This window comes from Procambarus clarkii, chromosome 31 (assembly GCF_040958095.1).
Source record: "Procambarus clarkii isolate CNS0578487 chromosome 31, FALCON_Pclarkii_2.0, whole genome shotgun sequence".
NCBI lineage: Eukaryota > Metazoa > Arthropoda > Malacostraca > Decapoda > Cambaridae > Procambarus > Procambarus clarkii.
The window spans coordinates 22,705,893-22,724,507 of NC_091180.1; the positions used below are offsets into that span (position 1 = coordinate 22,705,893).

At 40.3% G+C, this 18,615-nt stretch overlaps 2 protein-coding genes across 5 annotated transcripts in view; one reads left to right on the forward strand and one right to left on the reverse strand.

Moving 5' to 3' along the window:
* The window catches only part of LOC138370322 (obscurin-like), a gene marked incomplete at its 3' end in the record, with an annotated part of 70,151 nt that extends 52,155 nt beyond the window's left edge, over positions 1-17,996 (reverse strand). Inside the window, 1 exon segment of the mRNA XM_069334531.1 lies at positions 17,721-17,996.
* Positions 17,315-18,615, forward strand: part of LOC123758729 (glutamate receptor ionotropic, delta-2) — an 84,368-nt gene continuing 83,067 nt past the window's right edge. The window contains exon 1 of one of the 4 annotated variants that reach the window (XM_069334536.1): positions 17,315-17,592. The gene's annotated coding sequence lies outside the window, so the exon portion shown is untranslated. The remainder of the gene's footprint in view (positions 17,593-18,615) is intronic. The other 3 variants (XM_069334535.1, XM_069334533.1, XM_069334534.1) reach the window with 3 other exon arrangements.

Genomic DNA, 18,615 nt, shown 5'->3' on the forward strand with positions numbered 1-18,615 from the left:
TTCTGGTCTGTCCAAATTCAATATGTCCGATTTCTCCTTTCTAATTGTATTGAACGTCGGTATATATACTATGGTCCTCATCGTCACTATAAAGTACCACCAAAACAGGAGGATGGGCTGAGGCTAAGTGACAGCCTCCATCAGGAGGAGGCTAGGCTAGGCGGTCTCCATCAGGAGGAGGCTAGACTAGGTGGCCTCCATCAGGAGGATAGGCTAGGTGGCCTCCATCAGGAGGATAGGCTAGGTGGCCTCCATCAAGAGGAGGCTAGGCTAGGCGGCCTCCATCAGGAGGCTAGGCTAGGTGGCCTCCATCAGGGGTTACTAGTGTAAGTTAGTGTAGACTACGTGACAGCCTTCATTACCGATTACTAACATAAGCTTCGCAGTATGACAGGTGAAAGCTTGGGCCCCAACCGGGTACACGGGGAGTTGCATATAAATGGACTATATGTTAACCCCAAGAATACCTCTCTGCCAGTTAGAGGAGCCGGGTGGAAGTGGGCGAGATGGCTGGGCTTTGGACGACCTTGGCGCCAGCACCCTGCCAAGTATTCATGCCTACCGCCCCCAATATTCACATCAATATAGTCATATAATATTTGCCCATTCCCCACACTACTTACTAAACTGCCTCTCGACTTTAACGTGAACATGTGATGTGCGCTCAATAACCATTTAGAAGGTTGGGAGCAACGGAAAGCTAGGTGGTGATTAAGAAAATGGTGTGTGTGTGTGTGTGTGTGTGTGTGTGTGTGTGTGTGTGTGTGTGTGTGTGTGTGTGTGTGTGTGTGTGTGTGTGTGTGTGTTAGGTGACCACCTGGAGAGGTGAGTCATGGGTCAGGCTGCCAGCTGAGTCTCGCCAGGGCCTGCTAGTGTTGCCAGTCTTCCTTGACACCACCTTCCACCTCACTCATCAGATGCATTCCTCCACCTCCGTTACTGCCGTCTGGATGGCTCCCCCGTCGTCTGCCTCTGGGCGTCTCGGTCCATCATTCTGTCTATGGTCGTTTCGAGTTCGTCGTCCTGCCTGTGGTCGTTCTAGGTTTGATATTTTGATTGTGGTCGTTCGAGTCCACCATTCCCGTATTTTGAAAAATATTTTAAAAATATAAGCATCAAAGCTCGGACAAGGTTTAAGCCAGGGTTGAGTGTACCCATAGTTCGTTTAGCTAAGCAAGTGGCAGTCTTGTAGAAGCTAGTTACACAATTCTTAATGTTACATACACATGTACAGAAATACATGTGTATGTATTCACATATCACAAGTGATTCAACAAGAGGCTCACAACAGTCACTATACAAGGCACTTTACATCTTTGGTGAGTCACACAGTTATAGTATTGCTCCACACCCACCCAACTGGGCGGTATCTTTACAGTCAGGTGCACCACACCCACCCAACTGGGCGGCAGCTTTAGTCATGTGCAGGCTGCACCTATAGTAAGCAAACTTTGGATACTTCGCTAAGATTCCTGGCAGTACATCATTATGAATGAAGTACTTACACATTTCATGAACTCCATTGATGGTTTTATATCTGAATTCCGCTTTTTTCACATTCCATTATATAATGAAGTATATAAGTATACGAATTGTTCTGCTGACAGAGTTTACATTTAGTCAAATCTACATCAGCAGATGTTGCAAACTCCCAGAGGTACTTATAGCTGAGCCTAAGCCTAGCAGTGGTAACATCTAGAAGTCTACAAGACGTGGCATTTCTGACACTATAACACGTGATTACCTAAGTGTACTACCTAAGTGTAGTTACAGGATGAGAGCTACGCTCGTGGTGTCCCGTCTTCTCAGTACTCTTTGTCATATAACGTTTTGAAATTACTGACGGTTTTGGCCTCCACCACCACTTTCTCACCTAACTTGTTCCAACCGTCTACCAATCTGTTTACAAAAGTGAAGTTTCTTATATTTCTCCTGCAGCTTTGTTTCGTTAGTTTAAATCTTATGACCTCTTGTTCTTGAAGTTCCAAGTCTTAGGAATTCTTCCCCTATCAATTTTATTGATTCCTGTTACTATTTTGTACGTAGTGATCATATCTCCTCTTTTTCTTCTATCTTCTAGTTTTGACATAATTAATGCCTCCAACCTTTCTTCGTAGCTCTTGTCCTTCAGTTATGGGAGCCACTTAGTGGCATGTCTTTGCACCTTTTCCAGTTTGTTGATTTGCTTCTTAAGATATGGGCACCATACAACCGCTGCATATTCCAGCTTTGGTCTAACAAAAGTCGTGAACAATGTCTTTAGTATTTCTGAATCCATGTATTTAAAAGCAATTCTGAAGTTAGAAAGTGTAACATAGGCTCCTCGCACAATGTTCTTAATGTGGTCCTCAAGTGATAGTTTTCTAACTAGAACAACCTCCTAGATCTTTTTCTTTATCATAAATTAACATAAATAATATAACATAGATTTACATAAATTAATAAATGATTTACAACATGGTTTTACAAATGACCGTTCATGTTTAACAAATTTGCTATTATTTTATTCCAGCATAGTTGAGGCAGTTGATAGTGGTAAGATTTGTGATGTTGTGTACCTCGACTTTAGCAAAGCTTATGATACAGTGCCACATGAAAGACTGATTAAAAAGATAGAGGCTCATGGTATTGGGGGTGCTATATTAAGTTGGGTTAGGGCATGGCTATACCAAAGGAAACACAAGTAGTATCAATAGGGTTAAGTAAGAGTGGGAAAATGTTGTAAGTGGAGTGCCTCAAGGCTCTGTCCTGGGACCTCTGTTATTCATAATATATATATATATATATATATATATATATATATATATATATATATATATATATATATATATATAACTCCTTTTTTGTAACAAAGTTCAAATAAAGTAAATATATATGTGTACATACAAAAGAATGGGGGTGGTAGGAGAAGATAATATTAGTGTTCAGTGAGAAACCACAAGGTCTCCTCTGAATACTTTTATTTTCTTCTCCGAGGCTATGGGTCCCCACATTGGCACCAGAGGTGGTACCATCACAAATTTAAAAAAAAAATATATATATATATATATATATATATATATATATATATATATATATATATATATATATATATATATATATATATATATATATGAACAAGCCTGAATGGTCCCCAGGACATATGCAACTGAAAACTCACACCCCAGAAGTGACTCGAACCCATACTCCCAGAAGCAACGCAACTGGTATGTACAAGACGCCTTAATCCACTTGACCATCACGACCGGACAAAATGAGGTGATAGCCGAGGCTATTTGAACCACCCCACCGCCGGCACTTGGATAGTTATCTTGGGCATAGCATTTTACCAAATCACCTCATTCTTTGGGGCACACGTGAGGAACACAAATGCGAACAAGCCTGAATGGTCCCCAGGACATATGCAACTGAAAACTCACACCCCAGAAGTGACTCGAACCCATACTCCCAGAAGCAACGCAACTGGTATGTACAAGACGCCTTAATCCACTTGACCATCACGACCGGACAAAATGAGGTGATAGCCGAGGCTATTTGAACCACCCCACCGCCGGCACTTGGATAGTTATCTTGGGCATAGCATTTTACCAAATCACCTCATTCTTTGGGGCACACGTGAGGAACACAAATGCGAACAAGCCTGAATGGTCCCCAGGACATATGCAACTGAAAACTCACACCCCAGAAGTGACTCGAACCCATACTCCCAGAAGCAACGCAACTGGTATGTACAAGACGCCTTAATCCACTTGACCATCACGACCGGACAAAATGAGGTGATAGCCGAGGCTATATGAACCACCCCACCGCCGGCACTTGGATAGTTATCTTGGGCATAGCATTTTACCAAATCACCTCATTCTTTGGGGCACACGTGAGGAATCAATGAGGTGATTTGATAAAATGCTATGCCCAAGATTACCATCCGAGTGCCGGCGGGGAAGTGGTTCATATAGCCTCGGCTATCACTTCCTTTTGTCCGGTCGTGATGGTCAAGCGGATTAAGGCGTCCCTGTACATACCAGTTGTGGGAGTATGGGTTCGAGTCACTTCTGGGGTGTGAGTTTTCAGTTGTATATAGTCCTGGGGACCATTCAGGCTTGTTTGCATTTGTGTTCCTCACGTGTGCCCCAAAGAATGAGGTGATTTGATAAAATGCTATGCCCAAGATTACCATCCGAGTGCCGGCGGGGAAGTGGTTCATATAGCCTCGGCTATCACTTCCTTTTGTCCGGTCGTGATGGTCAAGCGGATTAAGGCGTCCCTGTACATACCAGTTGTGGGAGTATGGGTTCGAGTCACTTCTGGGGTGTGAGTTTTCAGTTGTATATAGTCCTGGGGACCATTCAGGCTTGTTTGCATATATATATATATATATATATATATATATATATATATATATATATAAATGATATAGATTCAGGTTTGAGCAGCAATATTTGCAAATTTGCCGATGATACAAAAATCGGGAGGGGATAATAAACACTGAAAAAGACTCGCTATCACTTCTGACTATCTAAATAAGGTTTTAAAATGGTCAAAAGATTGGTAGATGCAGTTCAATGCTGACACATGTAAGGTTTTGAGGCCAGGTAATGATAGAGTTACAAGGTACGAGCTAGATGGTGTTGAGATTGCGAAGTCGGATTGCAAAAGGGATCTGAGAGCTATGATTAGTAAGAATTTAAAATCAGAAAATTAATGCATAAATGTTCGTAATAAGGATACTGGGATTTATTAATCAAAGAGTTACTAATAAGACACTTGGTGTTGTTCTTCAGCCATATCTTGCTCTGGTTAGGCCCCATTTAGATTATGCAGTTCAGTTTTGATCGCCGTACAATAGAATGGATATAAAATCATCAGGAGCTAGGAGAATAGGAGCTGCATCGTATGGGCCCAAAGATCTTCTGCAGTTACCTTTATTCTAATGTTCTTATCAGAATTCTTTAAAGATTTCTCACATAATTAACACGTTGTGTGGGGTCTATGTTCTTCTATTCCACATTCCATAACATTGCATTTATTCACATTAAATTCCATTTGCCAAGTGGTGCTCCACATACTTATTTTGTCCAGGTCTTCTTGAAGGGCATGACAATCATCTAAGTTTCTTATCCTTCCTATTATCTTAGCATCATCAGCAAACATGTTCATATAATTCTGTATTCCAACTTGTAGTTCGTTTATGTAGACAATGAACATTTACTGGTGCAAGAACTGAACCCTGTGGTACTCCAATTGTGACATTTCTCCAGTCTAATACAATTAAAATAAATCGTCATAGTTATTCCATGCGCCACCTCACCTTTTTACTATAAAAATGATAAAAACTATGCAACTTCTCCGGTCCACTACGGCTGCCCCACCAGAGGTACAGACTTTTTGATTGGTTTTGTGTGCTTCCTGGAAGCTAATGAACAGTGTCAATAACAAAAAAAATGTTAAGACAATTTTGTTTAACCTTATATATATATCACTGGAAGCGACACGAAATACAGGCAACACTGTACAAGATGCAGCACTGGTAACAATCAACGAGACTTGGCACTGGTAACACTCTATAAGACTTGGCACTGGTAACAATCCCCGTATCTTGCCACTGGTAACAATCAACAATAATTGGCACTGGTAACACTACAAGACTTGGCACTGGTAACACTACAAGCTTGGCACTGGTAACACTACAAGCTTGGCACTGATATCACTGCAAAACTTGGCACTGGTAACACTACAAGACTTGGCACTGGTAACTAAAAGATTTGGCACAGGTAACAATCAGCAAGACTTGGCTCTGATTACAATCTACAAGATTTGACACTAGTAACATTGTACAAGACTTGGCACTGGTAACATTCTACAAGACTTGGCACTGGTAACACTACAAGACGTGGCACTGGTAACATTCTACAAGACGTGGCACTGGTAACATTCTACAAGACTTGGCACTGGTAACACTCTACAAGACTTGGCACTGGTAACATTCTACAAGACTTGGCACTGGTAACACTACAAGATGTGGCACTGGTAACATTCTACAAGACGTGGCACTGGTAACATTCTACAAGACGTGGCACTGGTAACATTCTACAAGACGTGGCACTGGTAACACTTTACAAGACGTGGCTCTGGTAACACTCTACAATACGTGGCACTGGTAACACTCAACAAGACGTGTTACTGGTAACACTACAAGACGTGGCACTGGTAACACTCTACAAGACTTGGCACTGGTAACACTCAACAAGACGTGGCACTGGTAACACTCTACAAGACTTGGCACTGGTAACACTCAACAAGACGTGGCACTGGTAACACTCTACAAGAGTTGGCACTGGTAACACTACACGACGTGGCACTGGTAACACTCTACAAGACGTGGCACTGGTAACACTCTACAAGACGTGGCACTGGTAACACTCTACAAGACGTGGCACTGGTAACACTCTACAAGACGTGGCACTGGTAACACTCTACAAGACGTGGCACTGGTAACACTCTACAGGACCTGGCCCTGGTAACACTCTACAAGACGTGGCACTGGTTACACTCTACAGCACGTGGCACTGGTAACTCACCACAACACGTTGTTCTGGTAACAATCAACAAGCTGTGGCAATGGTAACAATAAAGTGCCGAGGAAACGTGAGGTTGAAACAATTAACACAAAACCTCTGGCGGACTCCTTCAATAGTTGGCACGAACCATCCCTCCCTCACCACTACGAGAAAGATCTAGAAGCTTGAGAGGAATAAGATCACATAAAACCCAGAACGGTTCAGGTGACGCATTGTTGGTTCAGCCCAAACTTGTGAGAGATGGCCAGAGAGATTGCTATCTTGAGATCTTGAGGTTTTCTTGAGATGATTTCGGGGCTTGGCGTCCCCATGGCCTGGTCCTCGACCAGGCCTCCTTTTTGTTACACACCCCCCGGAAGCACCCCGTAGCAGCTGTCTATCTCCCAGGTACCTATTTACTTCATTCAGATTCAGCTACTCGAAACAAAAGTTTCAAGTAGCATATGCTATGGTGAGCCAGTAGTGGGCTGTTATAGCATTTATTATTATTAACATCTCTAATGACAAAAATTCATTACAATTTGCCTAATCTGAGGAATTCAAGAGGTATATGCTGGTATTCACTGTCACACAGGACAGAGGGTCATACACAAGACAATAGGTCTAAACTGTAGGCGGAAGCACATATATATCATGGTTACAATCAACTACATTTGACTGTACACACGTTTCAATGTACGAATATGAAAGTACAACTTTCTATTGTGCACTGCTACACAAGGGCAAGGATGGGTTCATAAAAAAGATGCAGCTTAAAAATAATATAAATAAAATTGTTCTTCATTTTATAAAATTAAAAAGAAAATATACAATTTTATAAAAAATTTTTTTATAAATCTGAAGTAATTTCTTTAATTTGTATGTTTCTAATAATTGCATTAGATAGTCCACAGTCATAATCAGTGTTTTCTTTCCTGCAAGCCTCATTGGCCAATCATAGCCGTTGTTTGTTATTGTGGCCCGAACAGTAGATACTGTTGATACCGGTATCAAGATCGTTGATACGCTCGTCAATACCACTCATTCATTAATGAAATAAAGCGATCTATTAATCAATAATGAAAATCAAATGCTATTATTCCCCCTCAAACTTTGCTTTGACCTTTGCCTAAGACAGGTTAGGGAAGAAGTCTTGTAGGTACTTGAAAGCTGTCGGCTCCTTATCTAGAGCTGAGACATTGTTTAATAAGTCGACAAAAAATCGTCTGAACTAGGACAAATAATAAAAGAATTCTTCATAAAAATAGAAACATGCCTCTTTCTGGAGGTTCGTATACCCATCGACATTCTTATTTCTCACTGTAGGGAGCAGGAGGCCTGTTAGGCTTATAGAGGTTCCTCTAGGCTAACTACTGACTTTTCCCCAAGATGCAACACACATCCTAGTTCACTATCTCCAAAATATCTACTTACTGCTTGGTATATATAAGAAAAGGGTGTAAGAAAACGTGGCCGAAGATGGAACCCATGACCAATCGGTTATGAGAAGATCACTAACTACTGCACTGCGGGTCACCTAAGAAACAGTCCGAGTAACAGGGCAGAGCACAGGAGCAACAGGAGCCATTACGGCTTTACGATGGATAGATACGTTAAAAAGATGTCAATCCAATGAATCTTACAAGCCGAAGCTGAACGTCAAGACCGAATATATCAAGACACTGCTTTAATTAATAACTGGAAAAAAACAGCATGATGGCTGGAACAGGGTAACCTGTGGCTCAGTGGTCAGCGCTGTCGGCTCACAACCGGCACGTCCTAGGTTCGAATCCTGGGCAGGGCAAGACAGCTAAGCGCGTCTCCTTGCACCCGTTGCCTCTGTTCACCTAGCAGTAATTAGGAACTTGGTTGTTAGTCTACCGTTGTGGGTCACTTTCTGAGGAATGGCCAAATACCGTTCATATTCGAGAGAACTTCGAATTTCCCACAAAACATGGAAACCCAAACTAGTACAGTACACCTTTTATAAGTTTTCGGTTTCCTGTCAACGTGGCGGCATTTATCGATGCTAGCATTAGTTATGTAAGTTATGTAAGTTATGTAAGTGCACAAGAGTAACAAGCGGTGTATCTGAAGGATCAGCACTATGACCCATATTGTGCATCACATTTGTTAGTGACTTTACCAAAGTAAACAAAAACTAAAAAAGTAAGACCTGCCACAGGAGTTGAGCATCAGCAACATATGCGTGATTTTCGATATAATCTAAACAAAGAAGACATGAAAATATTGTACACTACGCATGTATGCTCGTAGAGTTCCGTTATCCCAATAATCTGTCACACGACACTGCTTGGTTACGTAACTAGTTCCAACCTTCTGTAACTCTGTTTGCTAAAGAGAACTTTCGTCTGTTTTTTGGCACCTTTGTATCCTTAGCTTAAGTCTACGGTCTCTTGTTCTTGAAAATACAGATTTAAAAAAATTCCTCCTTATCTATTTTGTCGATTCTTGTTACTATTTTGTACGGAGTGATCATATTGCCTCGTCTCCTATCTTGTAGCTTTGGCATGTCTAAATGCCTCCAGCCTCATAGTATATGTATGTATGTATGTATGTTCACTTATATATACTGTATATACAACGCTGAACACTGCAAAGGTTCATAGTTCACACAGTCTCCAAACAGATTCAGATAATATTCCACAAACATCGCTTAAGATATTATCAATGTGGTATGGTCCACATATGACGCCGTGTAATTTTTAATACTCGTAAATATGATCAAAATTTTGCCAGCGATGATTTCCTTAAAATGTATCTACATATCAATTTTGTTGACGATATTACTTTTAGCAGTCAACAGGTATACAAGAGAAAGATAAGCCGATAATATGATAGTTATGCAGTGGGTCAAACTAGTGTCATAAGAGGCAACTAGATATGAATGAAGGCGTGAAAACTGGAAGCCTAGCCCTAAATTGGATAGGCTACAAGTTACATTATACACAAGACGGTTCACTAACGGCTTTTAAAAATCCACCTAATCTTACCGAACCTAAACTAATCTATCCCAAGCTAACTTAATCCAACCAAGGCTAACTAGGGCGGTCAGACGGCCTGTTTTAGGGAGGCCAGCCCTTCCTTCGGGCGCTCTGTCCTCCGTCAAAGCACAATCCGTCCTCCTAACAGCACGACGCATTTTGACGTATACTTGACCTAAGGCCAAAAACTGACATACTAGAAAATAGTAGCAGCTCGCGAGATTGACAATGTATTCTATTTCTATTCGCAGGTCCTCTGACCGTGTATGGCTAACCATCCCGTGTGATAGGATTTTTGGCATCACGTCGCCAGCTCTTGATACACTATGTACTACTCCCCTTCATACAGCCTCCGGTAGCTGCAGAAATGAAGAAGTAAGTACCGGTGTTAATACAAAATGGATCACGTCTCTGCATGAGATGTAGAGGGTAAGGTGCACGGCTGGGAGTTCCCAGGTCGCTGGTTCGACCTGATTTGTTCATATTGCAGAGGCGTTCCGTACTGTGTTCAAGCGTACACGATAGCGGAAACAACACCCTGTGATCTCACACAACAACCAGTTACTGAAACGTTTATACAAAAAAAAACTGTCTCTCCAAGCAGCCCGTCCTCTTCAGTAACGGGCTGCACTTTAGTGATGTTCGGAAAGTCACTAAAATAATGTACCAAGTTGCCGGAGCCTAACCTAACCGATGACCACGAATAGAAACCGAGACGTCAATTTTGCGAGCAGATATGACTTTTAGTACATCATTATTTGGCAGTTGGGTAAAATACGGTACAAAGCAGATACGATAAAGTTCTACTCCGAAATATAGTTCCTAGAGTAGAGGAGGCATATCCATTTTTTAACTGGCGAGTAATATGGGCAACCCTTCATGTTAAATTTATTGGTTCAAAACAACGTGAATTATTGTATTGTTATATTTACGAGACCCTTCCTACTAATGATAGGGTGTTGAGGGTGGGCATTAGGGACAACAATAGGTGTGACCAATAATATGCATATATCTTATTTTTGTGAGCAAAAAGTTGTTCTTTTATGTGTGTGGATAGGCAGGCAGGAGGGTTACTCAGTAGACAAAATATTGAAGTTCTTTCAAGGCAGGATCAAGTATAACATTTGGGGTTTAAGGTCCATGCTCTGTAATATGAAACATTGGTTTACTGAGAATGATATAAACTGTATGTAATGTAGTATTTTCCTTAAAAATTTATGTATATATGACTTTTTTATTGAATATTATTTAATAAAGAAAAAAGATATGTAAAAATGCTATATACAATTCGAGAGCACAGGTTGTTCCAAACGGATTATAATGTTCACTGTTTCCTGATGTTTGTGCCAGAAAAACATTAATATATTCTGTAAAGTAAATCAGGAGGCACACGGTACCTCTCTTCTGAGACAAATGGCTGGGCAGTCCCAACTTGTGCAACTGTTGACTTGGGCTTTACTTGACATAATGAAATTTCTTGTTCTGCAAGGTTTCTGCACGAAGCTTCTACCATAAAACAGAATTTCAGATGAAAACTTATCTATAATATTACTGAATGCAGTCACTGCAAAGGAATGTCGCTGCTCGATTCTAAGAACAAAATTTAATATAAACAAATAATAATCACGAGACATTGAAAAAATTATATTACTCGAAATTTTTGTTACAGGATGGGATAATGAGTGATGATCGGTGTGCAGTAAACGAGTGTATTGCACATTGTACAGCTTTAAGTGTTCCAACAAAGGAACCTTGCTAACTTTAGCTTGTGAACGTTCGATTCCTTATCGTCCTCTTATTTGAACATCAACTGAAATGTGGTTTCTTTCCTAATAGTTCAATTGAACTCTAGGTGTGGGAATCTGGCAAATGTATCACATAATGATATTGTTTCAATGTTATTTTTTCTTTATTAAATAATATACAATATAAAGATCATATTTACATACATTTACAAGAGAAAATACTAAATTTATAAATAGTTTATATAATTCTCAGTAAACCAATTTTTCATATCATCACAGTATTTCAATGTTATTAGATCTAGCTTGACACACATCAATTTCGAACACGATGATTCACTTCATGGGGAAGGTGGAGGGAGCTAGTGTTGGGAAGGTCTGTGTGCCACCTGATAGCCATGGACCCTGCCAACTGGGCGCCACTGCCAATATTTAGGTCCTTCTCTCTCCTGCTAAGCCACAATTGCTTGACACACTCGCAGTTCGCATTCACTAACCCTTAAAATCAAAGATATCTGATTATTTGGATAGGGCAGCTATAGGAGAGCGTTGGTGCCTGAGGATGGCAGGGTCATGGCACTATGCAAGGCACTGAGAGGGGGAGGGGGCGAGAGGCGGAAGTTGGCACTCTACCTAGCTTCGTGCTCAGCCGGTCATGTTCAGAATTAACGCAGGAGGCGCCTTGCACCCAGACCTGAGGGAGGTGCGCCAGGCCACGATCTGCCCAAGGACGTGGGAACACATGTACAGGGATATGGTCTCGTTACCACCCTTTTATTATTGGATAGGCTCTCGTTATCACCTTTCGGTTCATGGATATTATTATATAAACATCCATGAATCATCCTTAGTATAAAATACCGTCATATTGCAGACTAACTAAATACTAAAGTAAACTAGAGATATATATAGCATTCAATAAAACCAGTGAGTGACAGAACTATGTAATCACGGTGCATAAAAGTTTATAAAATTCAAAATAAAAAGGAAAATCGATTAAAAAATTTGCAATCGTTGCGTAAACGGGTAAAAGCTCGACATACTTATCAATCTCAACCTAGGCTAACCAAAAATATTGTTTAATCCCACCATGACAAGTCCGCAAGTGGTAAAGAACAATTTAAGCTGGAATAATGAACAACATGCATTGAGAAGACAGCCTGATGTACATCATTTCCGTATTCCAAGTGATGGAATACGGAAGGTTTGGACACACATCATCTTTCCTCTCTCACCTCCACACCCTCTCCAACAGTCTTCAACACCTAGAACTCAATAACACCGTTGAAATCCTTCGCAAAAAAAAAAAAAAAAAAAAAAAAAAAGAGAGAAAAGGTCTGTCTGTTCGGAGAAATGTGCGGAAATAGTAATGTTATTTTCGCGGAGATGTTAGTGGGATATATTGCAAGAACGACTGTTTTGCACCATTAGGTTTTACTGCTTTGTTTTAACCATTTAACGAGAAGTATTATCCCAACTACGAATTTCAAGAATAGTTGCGCTTTACTTCTTAACTTTTCCCATTACAAAAGAAATATTGTATAAGTTTTATTGGTCAATTTAATGCATTAAGAAAACGGTGATATTTGCTGAAATGCGTCAAAATTTTATTGTAAAAAGCTTTTTTTATACTATACGAATCAAGTGTTTAAAGCTGAAGCAAATCTATTAGAATTTAATATAGGTGTCATTTAGCGCCGAGAAATACAAATTGTTTTGAAATTCTTAATCATGTTAATCTATGTGTCATTGCCCCAGCGCTTGAGCGGCTTTGCCGATTTTTCTGAAAATTAAACCAATACTCTAGATTTTGGGTCATCTCGGCCAAAAGAAAGGCACAGTTTCTAAGAGTTCGAGTGTTCTTTTAAAAAAATATTAGTGGCTGCTTTATCAAATTCGATCATTTGTTTGTATAAATGTTAGATAGCCTTCACCGGCCTTGGCTCCTCAGTGCTCTTTTTTTATGAGCGTCAATGATTTTAAATTGGAACTCAAAGCACATTATAGGTTCTAAACCTTCACGTGTAATTTTATACCACAGTCATGATGGTGCACTGGGTGATGTGCGCGTCGTTCAGATGAGTGTGTCAGGTTTTAAACAGTGTTGGGTTTGACTAGTCAGCACTCCGTTCTCTCGAGCTAAACTCTTGTGCTAAATTGCCCGAACCTAACCTACCCAAGGGCCTACGAACAGAAAACGGGACATCATGTCAAGTTCGCGATGCGGCTTCCATTTTTAGTACACAGATTTTTGGCCTTAGGGAAATTATACGTCCAAATGCGATGTACTATTCAGAAGAACGGGTTGTTGGTTCAAGTTACTTTGCGGTTGTGTGCTATGGGGCTTCAATAATTCTAACAAAGTTTCTTGTCCCTGATAACTGTATGCCAAACCATTCCCAACCTTTAATAAACGTAAAAGTAAAAAATAAAAAATAAAATTTGATACAGAGCGTCATCTACATGTAAATATGATTACTTGTATTTCTTTATTATGGATTCATAAATTAGTTTACATGAAGGAAAGGTATAGATATATGTTAATTAGAGTTCAAAAGTGGGCGAATTGAACATCTTGGGGACAATGTTGGATCACCAAGCACGTTAACTTATAACCATATGAAACAAGGATGACTAATGGCATGCATTGTTAACACCAAGACCTATACACATGATTTACATTAGAAATTCAACACATTTCCAGTTTAAAAAGTTTCAATATTAGCTCTATTATGAACGAAAATCATAAGTTTTACTGAAAAAAATCAACCGCAATAACAAGCACTCGGTTCATTACGAAACAAATTTCCTCATCAAATTGAAAGCAAAAACTATCATGCTACAGAAGTACAAGACTAAAGATTGTCACTTGCTTAGCTAAACGAACTATGGGTTCAGTTCCTGAACCGATTATATCTCTCTGTAACCCTTTCCACCACCGCCCACGGGATGGGTATGGGGTGCATAATAAAGAAAGAAATTTAGAAATTGAATCCCTCACGCCGCCAAGAAAGCCGCCCCCGTGGCACTCGGCACAAAGCCTCGGGTGCTCGGACAATTATCACGGGACAGCAAGAGTTATGAGACTGTGTTGGCATGAGATACAGTCTTCAAGGCCTCCCTCCGCAACACCATTGCTAACTTCTGGTGCACTCCCCCCATACTCCTGACACAAGTCCATTCATCATTGTCCGGCAATTCTAAGAGGCATTGAGCGACAATTCTAGAGGCACTGTGTCCACTGACTCATAACTCAAGAGGCACTGCAGCCCACCAAGAACTAAAAATATTCAATTTTCTTATGTTAGTATTTTAAGTTAGCAAACTTATTTTTTATTTGTAATATTTATGGATATTTTTAAATCATTAGTATAACAGCCTATAAATAACGTCATACATTAAGCATTTACATACATACATACATACATACATACATACATACATACATACATACATACATACATACATACATAAAGTCATACATTTATATTAGGGTAATATAAATATCTAAAATTATTATTAATTATTATAAATATTATTTTATTGCATTTAAGCCTATTGTGGCTTAAATCCTATTTGACTTAAATTTATTTGGATTTAAAGCAATGTCCAGCCTTGGACATTTATATTCCGCTGTAAGATAGGACCATAGTTTCTTGAAGTTATTTTTGACCGAACAGTTTATCATGTCATAAAAAAGTTTAATTTCGTTTCCGAAAACAGCACCTGATAAGGAATTAATAAATAGCTGGAATCCAAGGATCTCAAACTATATCCTTATCATTTAAACGCTCGGGGACTCAAAATACGAAGCACAATGTTAACTCCTTTTTAATCTCTGATGCTTATAGAAACTAATTCCAATTTTCATAATAATCTCTGTCAAGTATCTGGAGGATACTTTCTACTTGTCAACGTACTTCGTGATATCATCAATGTTCAGATTTCCACATCGATTATTTTTAAGACTCCTCACTGATATTGTGATGGGTTTGGTTTGGTGTTGGGCTTAAGGCTAATTAACGTCTGGAGGAGTTATTAAGGACGTTACTGACTTATTGCTTACTGACCTGCCAGCAACTATAATTGACTCTGAACAGTAGGAATTTACTTCCCCGTGCATTATGCAGAGATAGGCAGATATGATGACTCTTGCCTGACAAAGTCCAGTGTCAATCATATCTGGAGGTTAGCCTTTTTGGCCGTCTCTGAGGTTCTTACAGTTAGCTCCCACACGCTAGTATAAATTTGTATGTGCAGCTACTGTATATGATTGAAAACTTGTCCTTGATGTATTGTTATCGAACACTGATAATAGTTTTACTTATAATATTTGTAATGTTTGGTCGTACTAGACTTAATATTGTAAAGGAATTAAAATTTTCAACGAAATGGTTACTGCAACATAATTGTTTGAACATCAAACATCATCTTCTTTATCTTAAATTACTTTACACTTTTACAACATTGTATAATAATTGTAGCCTATTAAAATGCAAGAAATAAATTAGTACTTTCAAAACAAAATTTTCAATGTAATGAGAAGTAAAACTTTCAAAACAAAATGCTTAATGTAATTCCGATATAAGTAACTGAAATTAATAAAGAAAGGCGAATATAATGAATTAATGAATATGCATTATTTTTGCTCGGAGCTAGTTCAATATTATTATTTGATGTCTGCCTTCGTTTTTCGGTATCTTAAGCAAAACATGTCCTTCACTAGTGCTACTTTCATGCAGTACCATTAGGGCTCTTTTGATAATTATCATCTTTAATAAACACTTCCGTACTGCCATGTGCAAGTCTCCAAACTCTTATCATTAAGACAGCTTAAACCTCATTGCAAACAATGGTATGCACATTATGACCATTCTGCTAGCCTTTCAACATACACCTAAACTATAACCACTGTTAATCACCTATCACTACATCCTAATATATCCCTGAGTCGCCTCTGCTGTACTAACCTCATCCCCACCTAATTCACAAATATGCATTGATTTCTAACAACTTGAGTCAAGTGCAGAGTGATCATTCAGAATCAAATGTTACTTTCAAAAATTATGTTCCCATCATCATTATTATATACATATGTTACATGTAAATCTGGCTTTACATGTAATGGCCAACAGTTATAAAAGGCTTTGCGTTCTCCCATTGTCTCTATTGTGTTCAACTTCCCTGTTCACTTAAACTAGATAATATGGGAAACTGGTTTACTGAGAATTATATAAAATATATAAAAATGTAGTATTTCTCTTATAAATTGATGTAAATATGATCTTTATATTGTATATTATTTAATAAAGAAAAAAACCTTCCCTGCTATCGGGGACAGTTGTATATTCTGTTTGGCAGTACAGAACTCTGTATTCTGTTTGGCAGTACAGAACTCTGTATTCTGTAGACTCCATTACCCCTTGCATTCTTGTGTAACTAAGTCAATTTCTACCATTAGGAAACGTTCAGACTCCCCCCATTCATAAACATCTTTTCACATACGATCATTCTTTATCTTAACTTACTGAGGAAAACGTATCATTAGCTAATTACACACTTAAAACCACAGACAGATTCGCAACAATACGACACTGAGGAGGAGGAGAAGCAGACTGTGGGCTCAAGGCAGGAGTGGGTAACATCAGTCAACACCCACTAAAGGCTTCCTTGGATATACTTAGCCACTTGCTTCTTGGGAAAGGGGTCTTTTTGCATAATAATGACTTGTGGGAAGTTGCAAACCAGTCCAAATGTCCTAATAATCTTCAAAGGATGTTAAAAAAGTTTATCAGGAATTCTTGCCAGGGCCACACGGCAAGCCTCATCATTGCTTGCTAAGAAAATATTTATTTTGCATTTTAAGCTCGGTCCAGTAATGTGTCCAGGACTGACTAGGCTTTCACAGATTCATTTACCCAATTCAATTATCATTTCTTATTTAGGTTAATATTCTATATTAACGTTTTATGGTGCAAGTTGAACAATATTATTTAGCAATTGTTTATAATTTCTGCTTTGTCTTGGCGAATTTGAATGATAAAACGTTACGAGATAGTGATAAACATTTACACTTTTACAGATACGAACTACAATTTCCGCCTCGTTGCTAAGAGACTGGAGATGTTAAGAAGATGACTGACATGACGGGACACGCGTGTGACACGACCCAAGCAAGATAGCAGGGCAGCTGGCGGGCCCAAGCAAGATAGCAGAGCAGGGCAGCTGGCGGGCCCCTCCGCGTGCCGCCATTGTGGGCTGCCACAACAACACTACTACTACTAAAAGGTAGGAACACTTGCTGGCCGTTGAGTTGCAGGCAGTGTTGACGGGGCTGGCTGTTGCGGAGGGGCCGGCGCAGCTTGTGAGAAAGGGGGAGGGACCACTCCTGCAACACCACACAGACGAACACTTACACTGGCTTGCACTTGGGAACACTAATGGACCGCGCGCGACACTGACCACTCTCACACGTATACTCCAATGGCCCTGCCGGCACACTCTCCCCCGGCAAAGATTATTTTACAGATTCTTCAGGCTTTGTTCTATTGCCGGATACACACCGTAAACACTTGCGGAGGCTTGTTGTTCGGCCGAGCGGAGGAAGGTTTAGCCTGGTCGGGGTTCGGACTGGGCAGCGGGGCGACTGCTCTTCAAGAGCCCAGCTGGCCTGCACACACGTAAATGGCGGCCCACCACCTCTCGCTACCAGATACCTGCAGGCAGCCGGCTCGCGCCCTTCATGCCGCCATCACTCACATTATCACTCTTATCCTACCCACAGATACCTCTAACCGATCGTTCTTATGCCCGTTAGTTACAGGGCTCCTCCCTACGTCTCATAGTGTTTTGTTACTTGACAAGAATTTATTACGAATGGATATACAAATGTTTATTAATTGTGATTTTGGCGTTCGTAGGCAGGTGGCTCCTACACCCCCCTCCAACCAAAATGGGAGCGGCCCGGGGGCTATTTTGGTGCCCGGCACCCACCGCCAGCGACACCAAGTATTTGTAAACACGCCATCACCTTATACCCACCCAAGGTGCCATCTCCATCTTGCCATGCTACGTTGCACGTGCCCTAGTGGTCACCTACAACCCCCCTCTCCCACTCCTCTCCACCCCCAGTCTGCCTGACCCAAGCTGACCCAACCTTAACGTGTGGGCGAGAGGTGGGCAGGTGTGCTTAAGGTGGGTGAGGCGAAGATTTCTGGCTGGCTGTCAGGCCCACACGCCTCCACGCGTCACACACCCCCTTGCCAGTCCTTCCGTGGGACTCCTACAGCCAGCCCCTCATACATCACCACA